The sequence below is a fragment of the Temnothorax longispinosus genome, chromosome 3, assembly GCF_030848805.1.
Source record: "Temnothorax longispinosus isolate EJ_2023e chromosome 3, Tlon_JGU_v1, whole genome shotgun sequence".
Taxonomy (NCBI): domain Eukaryota; kingdom Metazoa; phylum Arthropoda; class Insecta; order Hymenoptera; family Formicidae; genus Temnothorax; species Temnothorax longispinosus.
Window position 1 is genome coordinate 4,222,682 of NC_092360.1, and position 6,000 is coordinate 4,228,681.

Sequence of the window (6,000 nt, forward strand, 5' to 3'; positions counted from 1 at the left end):
GAATGCCCTTGCGTTATATGATGTTGCAGCTGTCAATAGACCTTTACCGAATTACAATTTCCATGCTGAGGAGCCATTCAAACCTATCGTAAGTCACTCATTATTGACAATTCGCTCAAAAAATTTAGTATAATATTTAAATTGACGTGTTATTATCATAAATAAATATCAATAAAATAGCCATCAGAAACACTAACAATGGCGAAGAAATCCTGTTCGGGCGAAGGCAGTCGTTCAAATGCAGTGATTAGGGCGAGGCAAACAGACAATAATAATCATCAAGAAAATAACGGAAGGGTAAAATATAAACTTATTTATTATTTATTTCCATTTGAATATATCAGAGAGTATCAAAGTCTGTTAATTATATTCTATTAATCGTAAATTTTTTATTAACTATATGTAAACATTTCGTTTTGCTAATATATTATTAAGCAATAAATTAGATTTTTATGAAATTATTGAAGTATTTTTTATAATTTTGAATATGAGCTAACAAATTTGTCGTCCTTTTTTAGAATTTTTTTTATTTAGAATATCCTTATTACTTTTATTATTTAGAATTATGATTATCTTTCGTTTGAAATATATAATTAAGTTTGAATCTCTTTTAAGTAAAATTGTTGCGTATTTAAATGCAAAATAGAATAATATATTAAATCTAAAAAAAATTGTATAATAAACCAATCGTTTTTTATGTAGAGTCAGATAGAGAAACTTGTGGAAGCTCTTTATCGTTTACCAATAGCTGAAGAAGCTGCAACATTTAATAACCCATTGATACCCATCGAGGAAATAATGCCAAAGGTAAGGGAAAAATAAATCTTGGTAATACTTATGGCTTAAAATTTATTATTAAGAAATTATTTCAATCCTGTGTGTTTCGCACTATAATTGTCATTAAAGATAAAATTATACACTTCCTTATACACAAAATTACTTGAGAGAATTATCCACTTTAAGGAGTAGAATTAAAATAGAAGTTAGGAAAACTTAGGGTTATTCTTATATAAACATTACATTAATCATAACTATGTGATAAGTTCTCAGGTAGCAGGATGATATCTAAACACATCTTAGGCTGCGGTCCATTTGATGTTACAAGTGCTTCGAAGCGTTCTTTTTCTTTTTCTTTCTTCATTGAAAGAAAGGAGAAGAAGAATGCTTCGAAGCATTTGTAGCATCAAATGGACCGCAGCCTTAATGACATATTGTTGACTTTAAAAACGTCATTAAGATGTTATTATTATGCCATTTGACGTCTGCTACCTGAGTTGTCGTAGAGACAAATTTATAATATATTGAATACATAATTGCACATATGCTCAATACAAGCAGCTTTATAAAAATTTATTTAGAAAAAAAACCAAATCTTTTTTGTGGAATAATTTATCATAATAAAATAAAATTATTTTTTAAAACGTGCAAATATAAGATAAAAATTATTAAATTGGAAGAGAAGCTAGATCAGTGTTTGTCGTGCTTTTTAGAATTATTTATTACATCTTTAAATCCCAGATTCAATTATTAACTAAAAATTCATATTATTATTAAGCTTAGATTAAACATTAAGTTATGTTTGTGAAAATAATAAACCCTTTAGAGAACTATAGATTCTCTCTCTCTCTCTCTCTAATCTTTGATCTCTATCTCTATTTAATTTACCTACCTGTAGATAGTAGAGAGACTAGTTTTCATATTTAATATTTTGATATCTTGATTTTGAAGAATATATTTTGTTGTCTCGAGAGATTTCAAAGCATATATTTTAATAATTATCATAACATGAATCTGTCACTCTATTGGCGTAGAACAATAAGAATTGTTGAATCCACACGTTTGTGTTCGTGTGATCTACGGCCGGTCAATCAATTTTCTATTTTCAGAACATTTCTATATGTTATTGAAGAAAATATAGCTTTATATGTATTTGTCATCTCAAATCCTTGCAAAACATTTTATCCCACATAGCATATGCATATCAAAAAGACGTCCAGAAGATATCCCGAAGATATCCTATCTCCCAAATGTATCTTCGGGATATCTTCTGGACGTCTTTTTGATATGCATGCTATGTGGGATTTAACAAGATTTTTTGGGCATTTGCAATTGTTTAAATTATCGCTTAAATGAAATGAACAACCGTTATACGTACCGCAGATATTAAAATAATTGTAAAGTTCCGAAATCTGGCGTTAGAAGCTTGAAGAAGCATACACTGAAGATATATGAGGCGACACTCAGATTTTATATTTACAAAAACGAAATATAAACTGGGATATAAAATTAGCTAAACTACGAATAAAAAGTTAATCAATGCTGAAGACCAGCGGCCATATATAAATCTGAAAGAGCCTAGAGGAGAACTGATCTTGAAATCGTCTCTCCGTCTGTCCTCAGGCGGGCAATGCGTGCGGCAGGATGCGTCCTCGCGCCAGAGTCTTGGGTGAGAAGGATTCCAGCAACGTAAAAACCTGGCAAAGAGGTTACGCCACCGTCGCGATTCGCAAGTGCTTCTCCGACTTGATGTATCCGTCGTTTCAGGAGCACTACCTAACCGTCATTCCAAAAGTGAAAATCTCGAAGAAACATCGATCGATTAAGACAGCGAGAAAAATCACATATTCATCCTGCGGTGCGCTCATTGCGAAAGAAAACAATCGTCAATCGTTGTTGATGTCTTTGTTAAATCATGGTGAAAAGCCGGCGAGAAGATTGATGAAAAAATTTAGAAATGCCGGCGTACCTTCAAATATAGAAGCACGTTGCAGAGCAGTAGAGAAATTGACCGATTGGATGATACCGGAAGCGCTATCGAACAATAAACTGAGATTGTTGCGCAAGATCTACAGTCGCATGAAATTTCCTTCGTCTTCATTAAATTTCATAAATCATAAGCGTGAAAATAATCGCGAAGCAATTTTATTCAATTGCGACAGCGGAACAATGACGGACGATACGTTAAATGTCGTTGAACAGGAAAATTGGATTAAGCGAACATGTTCCAAAATCAAATCCATACTCCCAGACCTGCACGCCAAAATCCGATTACATTCGACAATCGCATCGGATTCGTATTGTTCGGAAAATATTTTTGCGGTGAACCAAGTGATTCCGTTCTCCGACATAATTTCCAACAGCGTCATTCTTTCTGCATCAAAAGATTGCGAAGATGATAGACCGAAGGACAGCATTCGGAAAAAGATACAGGAGTTTTGCATGCAGCGGAAAAAATCTCTAAGAAAGAACAGAGACGAGAATGATATTTGTAAGAAAAGAGAGAGATGTAAAACGACGAAAGGGAAATATCAGGAAAGAGAAAAGATATGTGAGAAAAGAAAGAGGATTGATTGCTCCGAGAAAAGAAAACAAGCAGCCAAGAGACAAGACGTAGATATTTGCAAAGGAAGAAAGAGTTCTTGCGATAAAAAGAGTGTCCGCGATTGCCGTAAAACTCGCGAGCGAAAGGTGGAGGTCCAAGAAGATCCGTGTAAACGGAAAAAAGATGATATTTCTAGAACAGGAGAAGATCCTGGCCGTGGACAACGTCCCGTGAAGCAAGAACAAACTTTTTATGAACTGCATGACCCAGATCCGTGTAGGGCAGACAAGAAAGAAGCGATCAAGAAGAAAGACGAAATTAAGAAAGAAGAAATAAAGAGGAAAGAAGAAATTAAGAAGCCTGATTGTTCAGAGACTAAGAAAGTTGAACCATGTGAGAAAAAAATGTGTCCACCTGTAAAAAAGGTGCCAGAATGTTCTGAAGGCGACGCAAAAAGAAAAGGCTCTTGAAAATATTCCACCTATGCAGTGTTTACGTGAGAATGTTTCTTGAAACAATTTCTTTTTATGTAAGGAAATCATCATAGCAGATTAAAAAATTTTTTTCAGCAAGTATTATCAAAATATTAAACACAAAAGTCCATGTTAATTTCAAAGTGAATTATTTGCGAAAGAAATCTTATTTATCTCTCGGATTTGTTGATGTATTTAAATTACGATGTAATTAATAAACAGAAAAAATATTGTTTCTATAGTATGTCTGTGAAATATATAATATGTTCTGTTGTAAATCCTGTGAATAATAAAAATATTATTTTACACAGTACAAATGTATATTTTTTAATTATACCTTTTTAATTATGGAGATGACTTTATGTGTAAATACTTTAATTAAACAATTATATGACATCAGATAATTTTTCATTACAGCTACAACCAAAAGAAGAAAATTTGACTGTCAGGCTTCAAGATTCTGGAATAGACAAAGTAAGGTTTCAAAATACTTATTGTTTTATTTTTCTGAAGGAATTTATTTATTTGTCTTCTTTGTACTATTATTCGATAAATAAATTATAAAATTATATCGATATCTTGCACAATTTCAGTATATTATTTACATTATTTTTGATAAAATTACACGCAATTAAATTAAAGAAATTAAAAATATCGAAAAATCGCAAAAATGATCTGAATAAATGATCGCTGTGGCTCCACCTCCCTTCTGCCTCTTTTCTTTGAATTGGCTACTTTAAGCTGTTCAAAATTTTACAATACATATACGTGAAAAAGGAAATCTTATTCAAATATAAATAATGAATTATTATAAATTCTATTTCTGATCGTTTTGGTCGTCCTCTCTCTGCAGAGAAGAGAGAGATCAAGTTCACCGATGAAATCTACAGTAGAAATAGCCGAAAGTGGAAAACCAATCGAATCCAATCAGATCCAAACCAACAAAGGTTCCTTATCGGTCACCAATTCACGTCAACAGTTTATGGGAATCAATAATCTCCATCAAGATTCTAATTTGGCAATTGATCACAAGGATCGTTCCGATTTTTCTTTTCTGCACAAGCATTTTGTCTCTAATCTTCGCCACTGTAGGGATCGTGAGTTTGACGAATCAAAGTTGTCGCACGACAGGCAGGGCAATGACGATTACTTCCCTCAAGGTGAAGAATACGAAGAGGAGATCGGTACAGAAGACTATCAACTGGGCAAAAAAACTCCTAGCAAAAAACCATCGCGTCTCGAGGACGAGCACGAAAAGTTCGAACCGACAATGTTGATGTTTGAAAATAATAAATACATCAACGGAGGTCCATTAACGAGATACATTACGCATGTGTATTTTTCAAGCATTGAAGAACTGACGGATGCTGATCGAACAATGCTGATGTCAAAGAAAGTTTCCAACAAGGACGCCGTCGAAAAATTGCAAACTCTGATCGAGAAAGTAACGGAGTTCAAACGCCGAGTTTTCCGATCCAAACACGATGCACCAAAGACTGAAGCTACGACGGACGGAAAGAAGGAAAGAAAGATCGCCAACGAAAACGAGAACAACGAGTCAACGAATCGATTCTGTTTTATAAGTCAGAAGATCTCTAAGTCGGCGTATTAAGCTAGATTATAGCTCTGTCTAATTATATTTGTGAATTTTATCCGCATTGAGTCATTGTTTTCCTTACTCCTGTAAAAGAATACAAGCGCTTTGCTTTTGTTTTGATAAACTCTTGAAAGGAGGGAGGTGGGCCAAGAGCGCTGATTGGGACTACCGCGTGATTATCGACGAAGCGCAGCAAAATTCTCCACGATTTAATACGTAAAAACCAGCAGGCAGTTAGTGGCAGAGTATTGCGGCTAGGTGAGCCAGACTGTGGCGAGGACTCACCTGGTCAACCGAAAAGGAATCCGTGCGATCCACCCAAGGGCCCCTGTCAGCCCGCCGAACCACCGGGCTATCCCTCCAAGCCAAAGCCCAAAAGAAAGCCATTCTGCGTTAAATGCCCACCCAAGGAACCGTGCAAGGAAGAGAAATGCTGAATTGCGTCGGTAAGAGACAGAAGGTATGTGGAGGTATCAGCGGTTATGGTAAATGTTGTCTGATGGAAATGGAGAACTACTGTTATTTCTAGAAAAAATATAAATATATGTTTTTCTCTCTTCATCTCTCTTCTTTCTCAAATCCCGCAGACTGTTAAGAAGTTCGAACAT